Source organism: Vicugna pacos, chromosome 12, assembly GCF_048564905.1.
Source record: "Vicugna pacos chromosome 12, VicPac4, whole genome shotgun sequence".
Taxonomy (NCBI): Eukaryota; Metazoa; Chordata; class Mammalia; order Artiodactyla; family Camelidae; genus Vicugna; species Vicugna pacos.
Genome location: NC_132998.1, coordinates 15,420,511 through 15,445,665, shown reverse-complemented (window position 1 = coordinate 15,445,665; position 25,155 = coordinate 15,420,511). Strand labels below are relative to the sequence as shown.

Genomic DNA, 25,155 nt, shown 5'->3' with positions numbered 1-25,155 from the left:
GTGACTGTTTATTTGACAAAGTAAAATTCTTATTCAGTTGGCTTGTGATCCAGTTTAGATAGTATATTTTGTGATTCAGCTTTAGTTTTTTTCTCCCGGGTTTTCAACTAGGAATGTTTTCATGTTGTATTTTATTATGAGGTCATCTTTTATTTTTAATACTTACTTACCTGTAAGTAAATATTACTTAGTTGGTGTTTGTTATTTAAAACTAAAATAACACTTCATATTTATTGCTTTTTAATAATGATGCTATAGAATGGCCTTTTTTAGGTAATGTGGCTTCTGCATAATTTGAGTTTGGCATTTATCATTGCTCCAAATGCAGTATCCACATGTGGATATTCTGTGTTATGTTCAGCATTCTGGAATAGGAAATGCAGTAATTGCACAGGTGTACTTTCTATTGGCTATCTTAGATTGACTTCAGGCTTGATGCTGAAGAGTTCGCAGAACTTTGTGAGGAGTTACTGAGTTACACAGAAGTCTAGAAAATGTTAAATGTGGTTAGTTGTTACCTATTGTGTGTGATGGCATGTGTCAGAGTGCATTTTTAAGTGAAAGACTAAGCCAAAAAACAAAATTAACCTCTAAAACTGTTGATTTACTAATGTAGTGGGAAGTAGAGGTTTTTATTTATGGTGATATTTACTTGCTCATTTTCATTTATAATATTGAGAGGAGTGCTGTTAATACATGTCCTGGTTTTCTGGTAATCGGTTTGAACTGTTTGAGTTTTAGACTGTTTAAAATACGTGTTTTAAAGTTATGCCTGATATTTATTGGATGATTGTTTAAAATTTAATATCCTGAAGGTACTGTAAGATACATGTGTTTCATGAGATGTGTCTTTTTCTGAAAAATTTGCATTCATACTAACAGGATTTTAGTATAATCTAATGGCTAGACTTCTAGTTTATTACAAGTTACTTAAATATTTTTTTTTCAGTTGTGATTTCTATCTTGGTATTGTATCATCCATTGATAATATTTATAGGTACTATTTTAAACTATGTAGTTTCATGATTGTTTGCAACTCCTTACATTGTTATCAGGTCAATTTTAGCTTTATGCTCTTATTAGAAGCTACATTTTGAACCATGTCCTTAGCTAAACTCGTTTTTCCTACATATGTCACTCTCCAGGTTTGTTTTTGTAGGGATGTAACTAGGCTACTAGGAAAAAAGTTGAAGCATTTGTTTTGGAAAATAAAACCATGTGAAGATTTTCATGGCTTGTAAAGAAATACAAAAGAAATATGTTAGTCAAAAATTGGGTACTCCCAACCTTGAAAGATTTTTTTCCATAGCAGTGTAATATTGCATGGTTAGAGGACATGCATTATGCTGGGTTTTTACACCTTCCTCTGAAAAATCTTAACTGGCAGATAGGATGCCAAACTTTCACAGCAATTCTGTTACTTAACCATAAGAGTGCTTCTTTATAGGAAGAAACAGTAATCAAGTGACTTTGTAAGTTCCCTCTTTGATATATCAAATTGATTATCATGGTTTCTAATGAGTAGATAATGCAGAGTGTTTTATAAATCACAAATGTAATAATTTTTTTAAAGTATGAACTGTTTCATTTGACTTATTGTAAGACTGTCATAACATGTATTTGCATTTACTCAAATTTAATATTTGCTGACATTCGTCTGTAGTTTTATTATTAATTGGATGGTTAGCTGTTAGCCTGTATTTGATGATACATTTTCTGATATTACAGACATTCAAATAAAGAAAAGCAAACTAATACGCTGCCCATGTATATATTCTAACATTTTTATGTTCGTTTTGATACATAGACAGTCATTAAATGTAGAGACTTGAGTTTAGTGGTCTGCCAAAAGTTAGCTTGATTGTGTCATACATTTATTCAGTTGTAGATAGCCTACAAAAATTTCTCAAAGTCTAAAACTACAATTATTTGTTTTAACATTGGCATTTAATTTTTTTAAAATGTAAGTGCCTACTGATAATGTGTACAAGTACTTACGTAAAGACTGGATATTTGTCATCTATGATGTCTGTATATTTTGTTTTCACTTAGTTCATTTCTTAGCATGTAAATCTCAGTATATTCCACAAATGTTTATCATTTGAATATCTTTATAGGCACAAAAGGATAAGGTATAATTTCCCACATTTTGTAGATGGAGAAGTTAAAGTGCAAAAGAAATCTAAATGGCTTTAGGGGCATTCATTAATTGGACAAAAAAGTTATATTCCTAACGTGTGTTCAGTAACATTTAATCAATCTATTATGAATTCAGTTTCTTAGTCACAAATGATTTTAAGAAATTAAAATATAATTGGAAATTACGTATGGTTTAATTTATGCCTGAGTGTATTTATACCCAATGTGTTCCATATTTACTCAGTAATTTTGTTTTTTTGTTCCGTTTTGGTGCAAAGGTTGGGGGCCAATTTACTGCTTTTATTTTTGTTAAGAATTTGAAGCCTTGGTATGAAGATTTAGGTAAATATTTCAAATGCTTAGTTGAAGAATTTTGTTTTAGCTTACTGATGCCAATGGCACAGCTATACTCAAGGTTAACTCAGTGTTTCCATTATAAAACTTGATTTTTGGGAAAGGTGATGAAATATCCTGGGCATAAAAAAATTTATTGTAGAAAACTATATTATTGGTATTCTTATAAAATGATTTTTTTTTACATGTACCTACCTTTGGAATAGTCAGAAATTTAATTATAGAGTTGCACCCACCATAGTGAATTTTCAATTTCATTGTGAATTTATTCTTTTTTTCCCCAGCCTTGGTGAATGAAGCCTTCCCTTAAATTATACCAGTAAAGTTTACATTTATCAGTTAAATAGAATGAATACACTAATGTGTTGTGTAGTTAGTCTCCACAATTTAGGTCACTTTTAAGAGAAAGACTTTTATGAATCACTGGAGGTTAAATGAAAGGATGCTTTAAAAATTGTAATAAGTAAGTAAATAAAGTAATACATTGAGTTTGTATATCAACAGAATTTATAAACATAAATTGCTCTCCTTATTCAAAGAAGGAAAATTAAAGTAATATGGAGACTGGAAGAAAAACAGTATCTAAATAAATTATTCATATATGCATTTGAAAATTAATTTTATAAACTGTATCCTTTCATTTTGAACAAACCTGATTTTGATATTTTTGGATATTCTGTTACATTTTAAAGGGCATGCAAACTTGTTGAAAGAGGAGTAGAAAGTAGAAAAAGTTGACTTATCAGAGCTCACCTAAGTTAGTGTTGTGTCTTAGAAATCATGTTTTAAAGAGCTTAAATTTGCTCTAAAGTAGAAATAAATCTCTTTCCAGGGTAGATAGTTTCACTGAGGATACAAACTAAGAACTTAACTATAACTCCTGAAAAATATTTAAATACTTTTTCTGCATTTAAATTTTCTGCCTTAGCTGTTAACTAAAAATGTCTGTTTCTAAAGAGGAGCACTCCTTTATAATCCTACGTTACACTGTGGTGGATTCAGTATTTTCATGGTTGGTTGTGTGTGAAATCCACTATAACTTTGATAGAAAAATATATCACTACTGTGAATCTTTTATATTCCTAAACCGAATGATATTGGAAGTTGGAAAAGGAAAGAAAAACAAACGTTTTAGTTCACTGAAATTTAGGTGCATTAATCAGCAAGTAAGTACTCAATACACGTGAAGTAGTCAGAGTTTTAATTAATATTTGGGAAAGGCTGCTTATTGAGCATTTTCCAGAGTGGTATAGTCCCTACTGAAGTTTACTGGTAAAAATGGGGTTTGTGTGTGTCTGTGTGTGTAGAGGGGAGGGTAATTAGGTTTTTATTTGTTTATTTTTAGTGGAAGTATTGGGAAGTGAACCCAGGACCTTGTGCATTGCTAGGCATACACTCTGCCGCTGAGCTATACTCTCCCCCCAAATGGGGTTTGTTTGAAATGGTAATTAGAGGACTTAGGGGGCAGGGTGGGCAAGGTGGGTTCTCTCTGTCTTTACTTTTCTTTGATTTGCCACCACCATCATCACCATGCTCTTGGGTGTTCAGGGTCAGTTAGCGTGGAGATTCCCAGGTTGTGCTATATGAAACACTCATTTTCCTGAAAAGTCAGTATGTTTCCTTGAAAAAAGGCCAAATGAATTTGAGCAATAAAACTAAATTTGGGTTACTTTATTGAAGGACTTCTTAGAGATTTTGTTTTGTTAGTGTGTGTTGTGAATCTCTAGATAACTTGGAGAAACACTATTGCCTCCCTCTCCCCACCCACAGTAAATAGTTTCCCAAACACCACCATGCATCACAGGGGAGTTTTTGAGGAATACCTACTACGTTCTGCGGAGCACCATTTGGGAAATTCTGAGCTAGAATGAATGAGGGTTAAGAAAAAATTTAAATATGGAAAATAATGAGGAAAATGAGAAATGAGAAGTAATTAGGTATATTTATATTGATATATATTAATGCAGATATAATTATTTTTATGGGGCTATTAGTTGCTTATTTTTATCAATGGCTGTACGGAGTTATATTGGCCATACTTAAATAGTTGTTTGAATAGGGGAATATTAAAATTATCTTGTGTTCATTGCCAGGAAAAGAAAAGTAGCAGAATCATAGATCACATTGTTTTGTTGAATGGTAATTAATTTTGTTGAAGTACGATAGTCCTGCTAAAATTTGTAATTCATAATCATGAATTTTGATTTTAGGAAAAGTTGTTTAGAAGTAGATTTTGGTTTAATGACCAAACTTCTTGGAGTTAAAATGGAGATAATAGGATTAAAGAGTATCATCAGATATTTTATGTCTTGAACGTGTAAGCATACTTTTTATGAAAAGCTGAAGTATTGGTTTTTGAGTTGAAAATAGAAGTATTGGTTTTTGAATTGAAAATAAATTACATGGTTAGTTCAGTTATCCATAGTAGAGCCCAAGAAATAGGCAAGTTGATTGATTCTTTTTATTCAGAAGTGCACAAAAAAGTATATATGCTGATTGATAGTGGTATTGGTCACCTGTTAAATAATTTATTAATGCATTCATTTAGGAAATAAAACTTTGGGGAGACCTGGAATAAAGAGATGGTTTAAAGCAATTTGTCATTCTCAGTAGCGTTCAGATTATCTGTGAATTTTATTAAGCTTTCCATGAATTGTGTTAGTAAAATTGAGTCTAACATATTTTCCTGTTTCAAACATTAAAAATATTTCACTTGTGCTTGGATACTTTTTGCATATTTATTATGTTGTGAGTTTGAGGTTAATTCATTTCCACAAGAAATACACCCTTGTGCTAAGGCCATTGCAATGACCTGTTTCTGGAACTGAGATCTCTTGGTGATATCTAAGAATAGATAACTGCCTTATTAATTACTGCTCCAAAATGATGGATCTCTACTTGAATTAAATTCTAAGTCAGTGTTTGCAGGGTCCATCTCATCTTATTGCAGGAGAATTTTGTGGTGAGGCTAGCTAGACCTGTTGTTTTGAATCTTTTATCTCATTCGTCTCTTAAACAGTTCCCTTTTCCTCTTCCTATCATCTCATTGCTTTATGGAAGTAACTGGATCAGTTGTGCTTTTGAATGCCCTAAATTCTGGATTTGGTTGACTGCTTCCTTCTAGTGTCAGTTAACCTGTTCCTCTATCCCCCCGTGCTTGTTTCCTAAAAACTGTTAGATCTAAAGGTTGGAAAAAATTCAAGTTCAGTGCTTTAGGCAGACTTAATAGGTAGTACTGTGCTTTTCATCAGATCATAAGACAGATAATGTTTAGTTGTCCCATTTTAGTGGTGTTAAGATTGGTCAGTGATTTTAGGTATTAGTTGTCTAAAATCCTGTATTTTTAAGAAGTGTGTCCCAGGTGATTCTTAAGTAAGCTCAAGTTTGAGAACAGCTGATCTAAGTATTGTAATTAAACTAATTTAGTTGCTGAGATAGCTGGTTTAACTTGGCATCAACATGCTGGCTAGGGCGACATCCAGAACAAAGCCTCCAGGTGACATCTGGCTTAGGGGCACCTGCTCAAGCTGCACCTGTCATCTCTAAGCAGAGCCTGGACACACCCTACTTTGTTTCTGGGCTCTAGAGAAGATAACAAGGACTCCACTTCAGTTAGGGTTGAAATGGGGCAAATTAACTACCAATTTGAACTTACCCTACCTGTACTTGTATAGTAGTTTGGATTTTTAAAAAATTAATTGAAAGTAAGTTTTTTCTTAATATCTAGACATTTTCTTAAAAGTGGAACTTTATAATATTCTTCCCAAATGGAATGCCGTTTATTTTATTGAATTTGCTGAATACTTTTTCTCTTTGTGAGGATTTTGTTGGTCTACCCCAGCACTGCTTAAGGGAGTTAATTTACATTGTATAAAGTCCTTTAAAAATGACAATACTAACAATAGCTTGTTTTGTTTAATGCACTTCGTCTTCATTTTTCAAGCCATTTTCATATGTGAGATTTAATTTTTATCATTTCAGATTTCAGAAGTAATTGCTGTTATTTATTCTCGAAAAATAACAGTTAGAATTTCTTTACACCACTCCAACCCTTTTCTTTTGGAGCAGATGGGCTACTTAAAAAAAGGGGGGGGGAGCTGTAGGTTCTGTCCAACTCTCAATCTTACATGTCAGCCATAATTGCCACTCGGTAAGGTTTACTTTGCAGACCACATTTTTTCCCCTTCACCTTTCCATTCCATTCCCTTCCCATTGATAGACCTGGTTTACATTTTACGAAGCCTTGTCTTATATATAACCCTCCATTATCCATAGCTAGTAAATATCTTCAAGTATATTCCATGTCCTAGGTGCATTTACCTTTTGCTTCTTTCAGTAAATGATTTTTTTTTTACTATATAATGGGGCCAAACTAAAATGTTGCTTTTTATGAAGCAGGATTTGAATAAAGTTGTATAAGAATCTATTTTTTGAATATGCATCTTAATGTGAAATAATGGCAAGTTTTTTAGTTCTTGTCTTTCCTTCTGAGTTCTTACTGTTTGGTAAATTTTTACTTATAGTGTTCAGTGGTCAATTGCTCTGTGTGCAGACATGATGTTTATTATATAATTATTATATATACATCTTTCATGGTGAAGTGTTTTTGGATGAAATTTTATTTTCTTCCTCTCCTAGCCCACTGGTTAATTTTAAGTAAATAAAGTGTTGATAAAAACATATGTGAGGTCAATAGGACCATTCTGCTGTTAAAATAGGACAAAGAAGAGACCATAGTTAGGGCCCCATGCAGAAAATACCTAACCTGTAGCACCTTAGAGATGGGGCTGGATTTAAATGTGTCAGAAATAATGCCCAAGGTGATCACACTTTCCATAATGGTTCATAGATTAAGTGACTTTTCAATGTACTTGAGCTCGTATCAGACCACTTGATACTTCATAAACAGTATTTAGTACCTTAGAAGGCTGTACCTCCAAGTGCTCTCACAAGTAATAGGTCAAGAGTGCTTAAGTGGTTTGATACAGTCTTTTTAGTTTACACCATTAAAAAGTCAAACTTCTGAATTTCTAGATAGCCCCACATTGCAATGTATTAATTCAATCTAGTAGTAAAAAACCTGATTGAGAGAGAAATGGTGAACCCATCATTTTCTTTCCTTCCTATGTTTTCTTTTTTCAAAATTGTTAATTTTTTTGCTATCTATATGTGAATTCTTGTTTACACTTCATTTATATTGACCAATTGTTATTGTTTTGCCATATTTGCTTTGTATTTTTCTCTTTATATGTGATGGTGTGTATATATACACACACATTATTATAATTGTTATTATTAATTTGGTATCATTACAGTTATAATGCCCTTTCTGCATAAGTATAAGTGTATATTACTTAAGAATAAAAACATTTTCTTACATAACAGTCGTACAGTGATCAGATTTGGAAAACTTAATGTGAATATAATCATATTATCTGTACAGACCTTATTCAAATTTTGCCAGTTGTCCCAAAGATATATTTTACAGCATTCATACCCACCCATCCCTAATCCATGATCTTGTATTACATTTAACCATTGTATCTCTAGTTCTTCAGCCTTTCATAGTATTACCACTTTTGAAGAATATGGGCCAGTTGTACTATAAGATTTGGATTTGTCTGTGTATTTTTCAGGATTAGATTTAGGTTAGGCATTTTTGGCAGGAGGCGTGTGTTGTCACTTTGTCCCATTGTTGCTGATGGTTGGTTAAGGTGGTGTCCTCCTGGTTTCTCCACTGTAAAGTTTCCATTTTCTCTTTTGTAATTAGTAAGTAACCCATGGAGACATACTTTGAGACTGTGTAAGTATCTTGCCCACCATCAGACTTTTACCCAATAGTTTTAATATCTGTTGATGATTCTTGCTCTAATCAGTTGTTACTATATTTTGATATGTGTTTTCTAACTTTCTCATTTCTTCTACATTTATTAGTTGACAATCTGTGATAAGGAAAATATTTTCATTATTTATTTATTAGATTTTTATATGATATAATAGATTCAAATCTATTACAGTTGTGCATTTTGCTGCTTAAGTTTGGCCAGGAGGAGCCATTTCATGCTGGCTCTTGTGTCTTTTTAACAAGTTCCTATTATTTTTGAACTCTTTCTTGCTTTCTGACAAAATAAGATCTGCCAGTCACCTTGTGTTTTGCTTACTCTGCTCTAGCATCAGCTGTTTCTCCAAGAAGTCCTGGTCCCTTTTAGTGTGAAATGAAATATGGAAATTAAGATCTGAGTGGTAGATGTGCTCATTGTTACTGGGTTATCTTTTCTTCCAGGCCGTTTCAGAGGAAAGAGCTAGGAAGTTTACTTATTTTAAATATAAATATGCACATTTTGTGAATTTACAATCCACACAAGATTCCTCTTGCCTTCTTCCATTCCATGTATCTCCCTTCAACTGCCTTGAGAACCCTAGTTCCCAACACTAGTATACTTACTTATCTTGTCAGTTCTGTAACGTAGAGAATAGTTTCCAAATTGTTATGCCCATACCACTGTAAGCAACAAAGCTACCAAGTAGAGTTACACATTTGTTTGCATTTCTTTTTGTGTTCAGACTGACTTTATATTGGTAATTATTGTGTTAAAAAATTCACAGTGATTAGATTCTTTATTTCTGGATGGTGTTATTCACTTAAAATAGTAAAATTCATATTTTCCCATTTGTATTCAATTTTGTGTTTTTCCCATTCTTATTCTTTTAATTTTATTTATGAATATATAAAACAAGATTCTAAAATCAAAGTTTAAGCTAAGATATACTTGGAGGTTACCCTCTTCCTTTCTTGTCTTTTCTACCCTATTCCTACCCATGCTTTGCTGGTAACCAGTAGTTTCTAGTTATCCTTCCTGTTTTTTGTTTTGTTTTGTTTTGCAAAAATAAGGATGTACATATATGCATTCTTAGTCCCCCATCTTAAAATGAAGAATGCGCTATATTTTTTTCTTATTTTGCTTTCTTTCCCTTGATGTATTTTGGCTATCACCATAAATAAATTTGTAATGTTCCTTTTTTACAGCTGCATAGTATTCCATTAGGTGGATATATCCTACTTTTTCAACCAATCTCCTACATAATGACACTTAGGTTGTTTCCAGTATTTTACAGTAACAAGTAATGTCATATAAGCAATCTGCAAATCTAGTAGCCTTATGCAAACCTATTTTCAAATTTTTTGAGTTTTATCTTTAGAGTAAATTATTAAAGGTGGGGCTGATGCAATAATTGAAGAATAAATACATGTGTAGTTTTATTAAATACTGCCAAATTCCCACCAAATTCTTTCCAAATAGGAGAGAACTATTTTGTATTCCTACCAGCAGTATATGAGAGTACCTGTTTCCCATAGCCTTGCCATCTGTTTGGTTAAGCCTTTGAAGTTTTACCAATCTGATGGGTTAAAAAATGTATCTCACTATATTGTAATCATTGTGGCTTTTTTAGCATGTAGTTTTAATATTTGGTAGTGCCATTCCCATCTCGTATGTCTTTTTTTTACAAGGTTTTCTTGGCTATTCTTTTATATTTGTTTTTCCATATGAACTTTAGTGTTAATTTGTTCTAATTTCAGAAAAAAATCTTGTTTTGTTTTGTTTTTAATGGGGGTTGCATTAAATTAAAAAAATTACCTTAGGACAACTTCATGATGATACTAAGTTGACTCTATCCAGCAACAATGAAAGTCTTCCTGTTCAAATCTTTTTGTGTCATTCAGGAGTTTGAAGTTTTCCTTTCATAGGTTTTGGGTATTTCTTAAGTTTATTTGTAAGTTTATTATCATTTTTCTTGCTATTGTAAATGTGGTTTTCTCTTCCATTATATCTTCTAATTAGTTGTCATTTATTGATACGAAAATTCATGATTTTATATTATAACCTAGTGCTGGAATGTTTTGACTATTTGTATTAGTTTTATCATTGATTAAAAAACATTCTTAGAGATACCAGTATGTTATCTGCAAACAGGAATATGCCTTAAATTATTTCTTTTGTCTGATTATATTGGTCACTGTGAAATAGTTGGTAAGACAAGGATATCTTTTCCTTGGCTTGATGCCAACCTTAGTTTGATGTTTCTAGTATTTCTTCGTTGAGTAAGATACTGCATGTCGTGTGTTCTTGATGCAGTCTTAACTCTGTATGTTCTATTAATATAGCATCTCTAGATCTCTTTATTGAATGAACAATACTGTTAGACTTAAAAGTCAGATTTAGTGATATCCCTCATAGATTTATCTACTAGTGTTTGGCTTTATTATTATTTTTTAAAATCTGTAATTATTATCTGTATTCAAGAGAGGAACTAATAGTGATTGTATACAATTTTAAATCTCATTTTGTGGCTTTTGTTTAAAAATGTTTCTCATATTCTAGGCATTTAACATATAAATAAAAATCAGCTAAAATTCTCAGTGATAACTTGGGAGCAAAATTACCCTTCCTGTCTATCTATCCATGAACTCGTTACTGTTTCATTCTTTGCTGACCGTCGCACCACTTGTTATACAAGGCAGTAATTTAATTCATTGCTTGATTTTTATGTTATTAAATGTAGTATGAACTATGATTTGATAATTGATTTTTATATTATCAAGGTGAAAAGTAACTATAGATTATCTACCCTGTAGAGGTGGAAAACAAATTCATGCTTTAGTTAGAATCAGAAATCTTGTATGTTTGTTTGGGTGAATCCATTCACATCCATTATCACTAAGTCATATGTATTATGTTTTTACATTGTATATTTGATTCTCAGAATTAGATATAATTTAGATTTTAAAGTCTTGCTGGTTTTGAGAGTTGCTTAGAGCATCCATCCTTCTTTATCCCCGTTTCCAAACTCTGGGGATTAGCTGAAGTAGATGTGTGTCCTATTTATTACCTTTAAGCAAATTGCTTGGTAATTTTCTTGGTCAGTTTTTTTTGACCATGCCGAATCTTACAGATATTTATACCAAGTTTTACACATTTAAGGAGCTAAGATGAGGTAGACATTAACTATTATATGCAGATTTGACATTTTATAGAGCCCTAGTAGTGTGGCTTATGGGGCCTGAAATCTTAGATTCCTAAAGATTAGGGCGAGAAGTATGTACTTATCACAATTGAACATGACTGGTGAATCTATCAATTCATAGCATCATCATTCTTAACTAGAAGGGATTTTAAGAAGGTAGTGTAGTACCAGGCTTTTTGGTAGGCTAGAAATAGGATATATTTTATGGTGGGCCGCTGTAAGGATAACTGACTTGCCTAAGGTCACTGTTACTGAATAATAAGAGGGTTAGAAGCCAGTTCAGTGCTGCCTTTATTATCCTAGCCACTCTATTCTGATTTAAAAGGAATAAATGTAGAAGATTGTTGAGATTTCTTTGCTATAACAAAACATGACTTTTACTTTATGATTTTACCAGCTCATACTCTCTGGGAGGCATAGGTGTTACATTGCTGGCCAGTAGCGGTGATAAATATGCATTTGATTTATCATTTGTATCCAACAGTGGTATCTCTTTCCCTTTCCTGCCCAAAGGACTATGTTGATAAGACAGATGAGTATTATTAGAGAGCCCATAGCAAAAAATATAACAATCACTGGGAAAAACCACTTTTTCTTCAGATATTCCTTATCTTGAATGTTTTGCTTAGAAAAACTTAAATTTACATATTTGATAAAGCTGGCCACTGACTTTTTTTTTTTTTAAATAACCAGGAATACTACTTGAAACTTTTCAGTCTGATACATTATTTTTTAGATGGAGACCTCTACTGGAAGTACGAAGCAAGAGATGGATTCTATTATACAGTGTAAAATATCTAGACAAATGGATGGTAGGAAGATTTATTTAAAAAATATTCACTGTAAAGTGTCCTAGAGCCTTTTTAAAAGAATCTTTCTTATGATACTTCAGATGATGATGCACTTTCAGTTTATGACATGAACTTAAGTTTTTTAAAGAGCAGAATATCAGGTTTATATTTTGGTTTTTGTTTCTTGAATTTGCCATGTGCTCAGCACTGTACTCGATGCTTTATAATACTTCATTTCTTCCCCACACCTACCTATGACATAGGTACTGTTACTATTGTCCTGATATTACAGAAGAGAATGCAGGATGAAGAGATGTAAGATCCTTGCCCAAGGTCACACAGTTAGTAATTTTAAGAGCTAGTATTTGAACCTGGGCCATCTGGCTCTAAAAAGGCATGCTATATTGTCTTCCCCCAAGTACACATGATTACATCTTTATTACAAAAGTATATGAAGACAAACACTTGAAGGGAATAAGCAAAACATAAAAATGGAGTAGTTGTGGGATCGTGGCTTTTTATTTTTAAAATCCTTCAGTGAGACTTGTGTGCTGCAGTATAGTTTATAGTATAATTTCTACAAATATTCTTCTTACTAGATTTCTACAATTTACAAGGTAGATTATAGATTATAGATGAGGAAAAAAGCCTTTAAGTATTGTTGCTGATAAGTAATGGCATCAGGATTAGAATTCAGTTTTGTGAATTATAATTCACTGCTCTTATTCTACCACCAAAGTGATGGGGGTCAAAGACTTCTTTTTTTTTTTTTTTTTAATGCTTCTCTGCCTCTTAAAGCTCCTAATTCAACACTGATACATTATAGTTGAACTCAGATCTCTTGCCATGGGGGAGGTTCTTAAGAACTCCAGTGGGTGTTGGTGGGCCTGTAAGCAAATAGGGAATCTAATTTGGGAAATTCTGAAAGAATTGAAAAATTCTAAACAGAGTGAGTAGTATAACCTCCCATTGATCTGGCCTTAGAAAATTTAACCTCTTTCTTGTGTGGTTTTATGAAACAGTCACCAAGAGTCAGTTCTAGTGTAGAATGTAAATTAACAACGTGATAAATGTGGCATTTTGTGCAATTTTATATAGCACTTGAAAATGTGTATTTTTAGGTGAAATAGATACTAATGTGTCTCTATCTCTTTTTATAAGCTGTAACAGTGTAGAATCTTGAGTAAAGTTAGAGTTGGCCCAGAGCAATACTGATTTTATTTCAAACTAGCATGTGAAGATCCAAGGATTTTGCAAAGTAATGACTATTTCTAAAAAACTGGTTATATGATAACTCAGTGGAGGCATTTTGGGAGTCAGGAATTTTCATTATTATCATAGTAGTAGCTAACATTTATTGAACATTTATTATTTGCCTGGCATTTTGCTCAACCTGCATTATTATAATTCTCAAAACCATCCTATAAGATTTATACCAACATCATCATTTTATAGATGAGGAAACTTAAGATTAGAGAAATTAAGTAACTTGCACAAGGTCACATAACTACAAAGTGGTGAAGTTGGAATTTGATCCAGGTCTTCTGCCTCCAAAGAGCAAACTTTTAACCATAGGCAGAATACTGCCCCTTTACTCATTCATGAGTAATGGCTGATTGTTTATCATTTGTCAGACAGTATTCTGTGCACTGGACACCTATCAGTAATGAAAACAAAAAAATCTTTTCCCTTTGGAGTTAGGGAAAGGAGACAGTAAACAAATAAGTAAAGCAGGGTATATTAGATAAGAATAAGTGCCAGGAAAAAAAAAGTAGATAAAGGAGACAGTTTTTGAATAGGGAGAGTATTACATATTAGATAGAGTGGACAGGAAAAGTCCAAGAGGATGTTACTTGAATAAAGATCCAAAGATGGAGCAGTTCAGGTGGGTACCTGGGATAAGAGTCAACAAACAGCAATGGGACATGCTTGGTGTGCTCACAAACAGCAAGGCAGCCATTGTGGCAGAGTTAGTGAGTAAGGAGGAGAGGAGTTGGAGATGAGTAGATCAGAAAGGTAGGAGAGAGCTGGTGGCCAGTCGTGTAGGGCCTTTGTAAAGTCTTTCCATTTTACTAAAGCCATTGGAGGACTTTGAGCAGCGAAATGCCATTATTTGGATCTCTCGGGGTGCTTTGCTATATATAGGTGAAGAGTAGGGGTCAAAGGGCAGAAACAAGAAGACATGTTAGAGGGCTAATGATTGGTTAATAATGACGATGGTTTGTACCAATGAGGTTCATAGCCCTTGAGGTGGTGATAAGCAGCCATATTTTGGATATCTAACGTTTCAGTCAAAAACTTTTTAAGACTAAATTAGCAGATACCTACTCAGATACGTACTGAGAATCCATCAGGTGTCAAGTTTCATACTTTTTCAATGTAAACTTTATTTTCCTTGATTATCATAGCATAGTAATGTAGGCGCTCATTGTACACAATCTAGAGAATGGAAGAGGAAAATAATGAGCACTATTAATATCATATCTTAAGCATGTTTTCCCCTAATCTTTTGTCATAAGGTTTGAACTGAAAAATCTATCTACAGTAAGCTGGCTCTCCTACTGGAATGTCAGCTCCTTTAGAGCAGGAGCTGCACCCTTTATTTCTGTGTCTTTGGTACCTAGCACAGTATCTGCTTCAGTACTGCTTGTTTTGTTTGAATTAATTGTGTCAGTCAATTGGGTGCCATATCCTTGCACATTCTTTGAGGAGATACTACGGTTTTTTCATTTGTTTTGAGGTTTGGTGAATGGGCAGTAAGTGTTGGTAGACTTAATGTACTCTGAACTCCAGCCATGCTTATCTATTTATAGTTCTCCAAATATGCCAAGTTTTTCTCACCTCTCTGCCTTTGTATGTGCTGTTTTCTCCACCTCAGACTCCATTGCCACCTTCTTTGCCTGGCATACTCCTACCCATCTTTGAAACTTAGCATAAATGTCACCTTTTCTGTAAAGCCTTTTCTTCCCAAACAGCTTGAAGTGATCCTTCTTTATGATCCCACTCCCCCATTTATACCTCTATTATAAACACTGCCGTAACGACTTCTTCATGCCTGTCTTCTTTATATAGTGCTGTGAGGCCAAGGAAGTAGGGAATTAGTTGTATGTATCTTTGTAGCCTCATCATAAGATAATGCTTATTAGTGCATAGGAGTTAGTGTGTGGCCAATGGAATCAATGAATGAATGCTGGAAAGGGTCATTGGAAATAAGAAAAGAGGGAAGTTACTTTGGTTTGAGGATAGAGAGGGGCTTAAGGAAGATCCTTTGTATCAAAAGACAAGCTGGATACGGATAGGAAAAAAAAGAGGGGCGAAGATGGAGGATTTTTTTAGGTATGAGGAAGGGGAAATGAGGGTATGCATGATGCGGTTTTAGTTGTGTAAATGAGCACTGCTGCATCAGAGGGTTTGTGCATGTGACTGATGGAAGGTAAGATGGGGACCAAAGATTGGTACCGGATGGTGGAGGATTTTGAAATCAGGTCAAGGTGTTTGACCTTTATTATTCCATGTATAGTAAAAATGTGAGATTCTGTTGTTTGTTGTGTGTTTTTTAAATTTGTATATACATATTTTTTTATTTTAGCAGAACAAATTCTTGATAAAAAAGATGTTTGGGGAACATTAATCTTACATTGGTGTAGCTTTGAGTTAGGGGAAAGTAGTGGCAGGAATGGCAGACAGATCTGCCTGATTTGATTAGAAAATGGGATATTATTTTTATTGAGTATTCAGACAAAATATTATCTGAATTATTACTTCTTTGTTGCATTTTTTAAATCGAGGTTATTTGACATAATATTATATTAATTCCAGGTATACAACGTAAATGATTTGATGTTTGTTTATATGGCAAAATGATAACCACAGTAAGTCCAGTTAACATCTGTCACCATATATAGTTGACTTTTTCCATGACTTATTCATTTTATAACTTGAAATTTGTATCTTTTGATCCCTTTTACCCATTTCGCACCCCCTACCCTGCCTCAGGTGACCGCTGATCTTTTGTCTATATTCATGAGCTCAGAGATTTTCTCTTCTTCTTTTTTTATTCCACATATAAGTGAGATCATATGGTGTTTGTCTTTTTCTATCTGATTTCACTTAGCGTTGTGCCCTCAAGGTCTATCCACATTATTCTATATGGCAAGATTTTATTCTTTTTATGGCTGAATAATATTCCATTATATATATGCTGGAATGAATATATCTCACATTTTCTATATCCATTTGTCCATCAAAGGATATTTAGGTTGTTTCCATGTCTTGGCTATTGTAACTAATGCTTCAGTGAGCAAGGAGGTGCATATATCTTTTTGAATACTGTTTTATTTTCTTTGGAAAACTTCTTACTTTATTTCTTAAGAAATAATAGACAAGAAAGTTGTATTCAGAAGTACTTCAGAATCTTGTACTATCTTTAAAGTTGTTGTAATAAATTCCAGTTTTTATCAGACTGTCAATTTACAGAAGATCAGTCATTAACACAATTTAATAATAGAGCTATCAGATTAAAAAGCTAAATCTTAGGTCACATTTTGATGAAAAGGACCCATTACAGGTAAGCCTCTTTTTTAAAATTAATCTCAAATGAATAGGATCTTGAAATAATGTGTCATGTGATATGTGGGGCTTATAGGCACTAGAAAACAAACAGTATTTCAGTATTTTCACCCTAATTCTTTACTTAGGTTGTTTGAGATTGGGTGGAAGTGGAAGACTAAGTGTGAGTCTTATAGGAACCTTTTTCTCCTTTAGATCATACTTGCAGTTTTCTCCTAATGGTTGGTCAGTGTCTGACTAAAGCTGTGATTCCTCAAGCAAAGTGAAGTGAAATGCAATAATTTTCTGTGAATTTGATCAATATAGAGATCAAACAGGTTAATAGAATTCCAGTTGCTGGCAAATTTGATAAACCAACTGTTGCTGTACTTTATTTTATTTATTTGAGTGTAGATCACCATCATAGTTTACAGTCATGTGAAATTTTGGATTATATGTAGATTACTAATTCATTTTATCTTCTATCTCTGTGCTGGAAGGAACTTTTTACAACTTCATCACTGAGTTCACTTTTTTTTTTTTCCCCTTAACAAGCTCTAGAACTCAGTACTTTTGCTTATTAGTTCCAATAACTTAGCAATCTTTTTTCCTTTCTGTTTTTCTAAAACCATATGCTATAGGGTCTAGTGAGGATAAGTATATACTCATGATGAAAACAGGCTGAACTGAAGACAGGTGCACATATTTGATACATTTAGAATTCTTTAGAATATGTTTGCTGATATTGGGCATTCCTGGATACATATTTGTGTGACTAGTATGTGTGATTAAGAGAAAGGGATTATTCTGGAAAGAGTGTTTGAGAGTTAGGAGAGTGGTCTAGTGGGGTGTGCTCAGGATTATATCTGATCAAAATCTTCTCCTGAAAGGGCTTTGCTATTACCTGGAATCTTATTTTGACATTAAACTGACTTGATTTGGTTTGGACATTACTATATTTCTCCTTTGTGAGTGATTTTTTGTTTATTTCTCAGATTCCACATATAAATGAAATCATAACATTTGTTTTTCTCCGTCTGACTTAATTCACTTTGCATAGTACACTCTAGATCCACTGCTGCAAATAGAGAAGTTTCATTCTTTTTTATAACCCAGTAATATTCCATTATATAATATTCCACATATATTATGTATTTATATATATCTCACATCTTTATCCATTCATCCGTTCATGAGCATTTGAGGTGCTTTCATATCTTTACTATTGTAAATAATGCTGCAGTGAACTTGGTGGTGCATATATCCTTTCTAATTAGTGTTTTTGTTTTCTTTGAGAAATACCCAAGAGTAGGATTGCTGGGTCATGTAGTAGTTCTGTTTTTTAATATTTTGAGGAATCTCTGTGTAGTTTTCCACAGTGGCTGTACCAAGTTGCATTCCCACCAACAGTGCACCAGTGTTCCCTTTTCTCCATATCCTCACCAACACTTGTTATTTTTTGTCTTTTTGATTAATAGCCATTCTGACAGATGTGAGGTAATATCTCACTGTGATTTTGACTTGCATACCCCTGATGATTAATGATATTGAGCATCTTTTCATATGTTTGTTGGCTATCCGTATTTCTTCTTTGGAAAAATGTTGTTTGCTTTTTTGATGTTGAATTGTATTAACCTCTTATCAGATACATCATTGGCAGACATCTCTTCCATTCAGTAGGCTGCCTTTTCATTGTGTTGATTGTTTCCTTCACTGTGGAAAAGCTTGATCTAGTCCCATTTGCTTATTTTCCCTTGCTTCCCTTGCCTAAGGACACATAACCAAAAAAATATTACTAAGACCAATGTCAAAGAGTACTGTCTGTGTTTTTCCCCAGAAGTCTAATGGTTTCAGGTCTTACATTTAAGTAAATATTTAATCCATTTTGAATTTATTTTTGTGCATGGTGTGAGAGAGTAGTCCAATTTGATTTTTTTTTCCATGTAGCTGTCCAGTTTCTCCAACATCACTTACTGAAGAGGCCATCTTTTCTCCATTGTATATTTTTGCCTCCTTTGTCATAGATTAATTGCCCATATAAATGGGCTCTCTGTTCTGTTCCATTGATCTATATGTCTTTTTTGTGCCAGTACCATACTGTTTTGATGACTTTAAATTTGTGGTATAGTTTGAAATCAGGAAGTGTGACACCTCCAGCTTTGTTTTTCTTAAGATTGTTTTGGCTATTTGGGTTTTTTTGTGGTTCCATATAAATTTTAGAATTATTTGTTCTAGGTCTTTGAAAGATGCCATTGGTATTTTGATAGGGATTGCATTGAATCTGTAGGTTGCTTTGCATAATATGGTCATTTTAACAATATTAGTTCTTCCAATCCATAAACTTGGTATATCTCTCCATCTGTTTGTGTCATCTTCTGTTTCTTTAATCAATGTCTTAGAGTTCTCTGAGTACAGGTCTTTTACCTCCTTATTTAGATTTATTTCTAGATATTTTGCTCTTTTTGATGTGATTGTGAATGAGAATGCTTTCTTATTTTCTCTTTTTGAAACTTTGCTGTTAATGTATAGAAATGCAACAGATTTCTGTTTGTATCCTGGGACACATATCGTGCTACATTACTGGATTCATTGATGAGTTCTAATAGTTTTCTGCTGGCATCTTTTAGGATTTTCTGTGTATAATATCAAGTCAAACAGTGGCAATTTTACTTCCTCATTTTCATTTTGGATTCCTTTTATTTCTTTTTCTTGTTTGGTTGCTGTGGTTAGGACTTCCACCTACTGTGTTGAATAAAAGTGGTAAGAGTGGGCATCCTTGTCTTGTTCCTGATCTTAAAAGAAATACTTTTAAGCTTTTTGATGCTGAGTATAATCTTAGCTGTGGGTTTACCATATATGGCCTTTATTATTTCAGGTTTGTTCCCTCTATACTCGCTTTGTTGAGAGTTTTTATCATAAATGAATGTTGAATTTTGTCAAAAGCTTTTTCTGCATCTATTGAGATGATTTTTATCCTTCAGTTTGTTAATGTTGTGTATGCTATTGATTGCTTTGTGGGTATTGAACCATCCTTGCATCCCTGGGATAAATCCATGTGATCTTGGTGTATGATCCTTTTAATGTGTTGTTGAATTTGGTTGCTGATATCTTGATGAGGATTTTTGCATATATATTTATGTGATATTGGCCTGTAATCTTTTTTGTGGTATCTTTATTTGTTTTGGTATTAGGGTGATACTGGCCTTATAGAATGAGTTCAGAAGTGTTTCTTCCTCTGCAGTTTTTTGGAATAGTTTGAGTAGAATAGGTGTTAATTCTTTTCTAAACGTTTTGGTAGAATTCACCTGTGAAGCTATCTGGTCCTAGACTTTTGTCTGTTGGGAGTTTTGTGTGAATGTGTGTGTGTATGTGTGTGTATGTGTGTGTGTTTAAATTACTGATTCAGTTTCATTACTGGTAATTGATCTGTTCATATTTTCTGTTTCTTCCTGGTTCAGTTTTTGGAGATTATACATTTCCAGGAATTTGTTCATTCTTCTTGGTTGTCCATTTTATTAGTATATAATTGTTCATAGTAATCTCTCATGATGCTTTGTATTTCTGTTGTGTTGGTTGTAATTTTTCCTTTTTCATTTCTGATTTTCTTTTGTATGTAATCTCCCTTCCTTGTCAGAAGTTTTTGAGTAATTTTTGATTTTTTTGGTCTTTGAAAGGCTTAAATTTCACTCTAGTATGTTTAGGTATAGACTTTTTTCTTATTTTCTTAGCACTCTATTTCAGTCTGAGATCATATATTGAATCTTGTGGAATTCTTGGCCATTGTTTTTTCAAATTCTTTCCCTTCATTTATTCTTTTCTTTGCTTACGAAGTTGTTGTTCGATAGATATTGACATTTATACTACTTTCCCTGTGTCACTTAAACTTTCTGTTTTAGTATTCATCTTTTTACTGCTTTATGATACTCTGAGACATTTCCTGGATTCAGCCTTGATTACTAAGTTACTTTTCACTTCTATCTATTCTGTTTATCCAAATAATCTAAAAATCCTTTATTTCAATAGTTATATATATTTTTATAGCCAGTGTTGTCTTTGTTCTTAACTGGTTATACCTGCTTCATGCTTATAATAGTTTCCCGTGTCTCTCTAAGGCTATTTATTATGATTATTCACAAGTGTGTTTTCAATTAGTTCTGCTGCTTCTTTAAGTTATTTCTGGTGCATTTGGGTGTGGATGTGGGTATATGTGTACTCTCCTTGTATTAGTGATGCTCCAGTGTTTCCTTATTTTCCCCTCTGTTTGTTACTCTTTTATAATCCTCAGATGCTAGTTAATCCAGAGGATGATAGATAGACATATAGTGAATTCAACCATTCTTGGCATTCTACCCACATGTTGCTCCTGTTTCTGAGGAGCACTTCTCTGTATGCATTGCTTACATTAGTAGGGTGCATCCCTCTCTTGTTTGTTTTAGTCCTGATGTCTGGCTGTTTGTACTGATTTTCTACACTAAATAGCGGTAGCACGGGCAATAACCTACCTAAGAAAATCCAGCCTAATAAAAAGGTACACGACTAGAATTCCTAACTGCAGTTTATTCTCCTAATCAGTGGTTGCTGATTTTCATATGCTCTGTAACTCCTTAACTATGCCCTGCGATTATCTGTTTCCTAAAGTGTTGTTGAACTGGATCCTGAGATCTAGCAATGCTTATCTTAGTGTCATCTGCAGAGTGGGTTTTGTAAGGAGGAGCCAACAACCAGCGGGTGATGCTGGCCTTTTATCTTTTCAGGGACCAAAACCCGTATCTTACTTTTACAGGTAGTGGCTATAAATTTCTTTCAAGTTCTCGGAACATCTTGGAGTATCTGGATATTCTATGAACAGATAAGAAGGAAATAAATGTATCTTTAACAATTTATGTCTCTTTCTTCATGCATAAAGTTTTGCTGGTTTGGTTACAATTTGTTTTGAAAACCTTTTATGATAGGGATATAATTGACTTGCAAAGTATTGTGATCTATAATAGCTACATTTATTGAGTGCTAACTGTGTCCTGGGTACTGCACCAAGTGTTTTTTGTATATAATGTTGGGGAAAGACCGAGATGATTTCTCCAGTGAGAAATTTTAACTTAATAGATTTATAAGAATGATGGATGACTCTTGACTCTTGATGACAAAAATTATACTGAGATAGTTTAGCAACAATAAATTTCATTAAAGTCATAAAATGTTTTGCCTGTAGAAGAGGGAAATAATTGAAGAAGGCAATTCAGAGATTGTTATTGAGAGAACTGAGATGTAGAGTGTTTGCCACTTTTATGGGCTTTCTCAGTTTTTTTTGGTTTGGGGATATATTTGGGTTGACTATACAGAACCATTTTGTTCTTAGAGGATTTAATATTTGTAGATTATTGAGAATAGAAAAGATCACCAGAAAGCTATTCACCTTGTGCTTGTGTGTTTTGTACTAGATGTGAAAATAGGAAATAAACAAGAAATCCTTCCAGCTTCCTAAAACAGTTTGTGTTCACTAGTTCTTATCTAGTTTTTCATCTAAAAGGCTATTATGCTTAACTGTTTAAATTTGGCTTTAGAATGAACCTTTAGATCTAGCCTTTACCTTAAAGCCTCATTTTCTACTCTTATCTTCTGCTTCCTGATTATACTTGCTGGTGGAACACAAACCAGTGATTGTATGAAATATGAAATGAAGAAGAGAAGACCTAGATTAGAAAATTGCTGGCTTTGTGTAACTAGTTTTTTTTTGTTTTGGGGGGTTTTTTTTTGCTTAACATTATTTAAACAATGAAACTGTTTTTCCCAGTTTTTTTCTTTTTTATTAAACACAATTTACACATAGTAAAATTTACCCTTTTTGGTGTACTAGTCTGCCACTTTTGACAAATAGAAACAGTTGTATAAGTACCACCAGAATGAAGATATAGAACCTTTCCATCACTCCCAAAATTGCTCCGTGTCCTTTGTAGGTCAGGCAAAGTCCATTTTCTGTCCCTGGCAACCACTAATATGTTTTATGTCCCTGAAATTTTACCTTTTTAAGAATATCATATTAATAGAATCATACCATATGTAGCCTTTTGAGTCTGGCTTCTTTTACTTAGCACATTGCATCAGGGATTTATACATATTGCCTGTATCAGTAGTTCATTTCTTTTTATTGCTAAGTAGAATTCCATTGTATGGCTATACTGCAGATTCTTTGTCATTTCCTAGTTGAGGGAGATTTACAGTGTTTCCACATTTTGGTGGTTATAATTACTATAAACATTCTCATGTAGGTGTTTGAGTGAACAGAAATTTTCACTTCATTTGGTACATACAAGGAGTAAAATTACTGGGTCATTAAGAAAAAAGATAATGGGTCATAATGGAAATATATATTTGATTGTATAAGAAACTGTGAAACTTTTCTAGAATGGCTGAAGCATTTTGCATTCCTACCAGCAATATATGAGAGTTCCAGTTGCTCCTCCTCTTTGCTCAAGTTTGATATTGTTAGTTAGTTTTTAAATTTTAGCCATTTTAAAAGATGTGTAGTAGTATCTCATTGTTCTTTTAACTGACTAGTAATTTTGAGCATTTTCTGTTTATTTGCTATCTGTATATCTTCTTTTTTTATTTAAAAATTTAAAAAATTTTGGTGCGGGGAGGTAGTTAGGTTTTTAATTTATTTTTATTTTAATGGAGGTACTGGGGATTGAACCCAAGAGCTTATGCATGCTGAGCATGCCCTCTACCACTGAGCTGTACCCTCCCCTACTGTGTATCTTCTTTAGTGAAGTAGCTGTTCAAATCCTCTGCACATTTGTTTTTTGGTTTTTGTCTTATTATTGAATTTTGTGAGTTCTTTAGACATTCTGGATATAAATCCTTAATCAGATAGATACATGATTTGCAAATATTTTTGCAAACTAGCTTGTCTCTTTTTCTTCAGTATTTTTTTAATTGAAGTATAGTCAGTTATAACGTGTCAATTTCTGATATACAGCATCATGTCCCAGTCATATATGTATATACATACATTCATTTCCATATTCTTTTTCATTGTTATTACAAGAAATTGAATATAATTCCCTGTGTTATATACAAGAAATCTGTTTTTTTATGTATTTTTATATATAGTAGTTAACATTTGCAAATCTCAAACTCCCAAATTTATCCCTTTCCACCTCCTTTCCCCTGGTAACCATGAGATTGTTTACTAGGTCTGTGAGTCTGTTTCTATTTTGTAGATAAGTTCAGTAGTGTCTCCTTTTTTTAGATTCCACATATGAGTGATATCATATGATACTTTTCTTTCTCTTTCTGGCTAACTTCACTTAGAATGACAATCTCCAAGTCCATCTATGTTGTTGCAAATGTCATCATTTTATTCTTTTTTATGGCTGAGTAGTATTCCATTGTATAAATATACCACAACTTTATCCAGTCATCTGTTGATGGACATTTAGGTTGCTTCTCTTCTGTCCTGGCTATTGTATGTACTGCTGCTATGAAATTTGGGGTGCGTGTATCTTTTTAGAGTTCCCTCTGGATGTATGCCCAGAGGTGGGATTGCTGTATCATATGGCAACTCTTTTTTCAGTCTTTTGAGGAATCTCTGTACTGTTTTCCATAATGGCTGCACCAAGCTACGTTCCCACCAGCAGTGTAGAAGGGTTCCCTTTTCTCCACACCCTTTCCAGCATTTATCGTTTGTGGACTTTTGAATGATGGCCATCCTGATTGGTGTCAGGTGATACCTCATTGTGGTTTTGATTTGCATTTCTCTGATAATTAGTAATATTTTGCATTTTTTTCATGTGCCTATTGGCCATTTGTATGTCTTTGTTAGAGAATTGCTTTTTTAGGTCTTCTGCCCATTTTTGGATTGGGTTGTTTATTTATTTTTTATTGAGTTATATGAGCTGTTTGTATATTCTGGAAATTAAGCCACATCATTTGCAAATATTTTCTCCCATTCTGTAGGTTGTCTTCTTGTTTGCTTATGGTTTCCTTTGCTTTGCGAAAGCTTATAAGTTTAATTAGGTCCCATTTGTTTATTTTTGCTTTAATTTCTATTGCCTTGGTAGACTGCCCTAGGAGAACATTGCTAAGATGTATGTCAGAGAATATTTTGCCTATGTTTTCTTCTAGGAGGTTATAGTGTCTTCTCTTAAATTTAAGTCTTTAAGCCATTTTGTGTTTATTTTTGTGTATGGTGTGAGGGAGTGTTCTAACTTCATTGATTTACATGCAGCTGTCCAGTTTTCCCAACACCACTTGCTGAAGAGACTGTCTTTTCTCCACTGTATAGTCTTGCCTTCTTAGT

General features: G+C 33.3%; 1 protein-coding gene across 1 annotated transcript in view; it reads left to right on the top strand.

Moving 5' to 3' along the window:
- The window catches only part of ARID2 (AT-rich interaction domain 2), a 137,013-nt gene that overhangs the window by 2,356 nt on the left and 109,502 nt on the right, over positions 1–25,155 (top strand). The gene's annotated exons all lie outside the window — the stretch shown is intronic.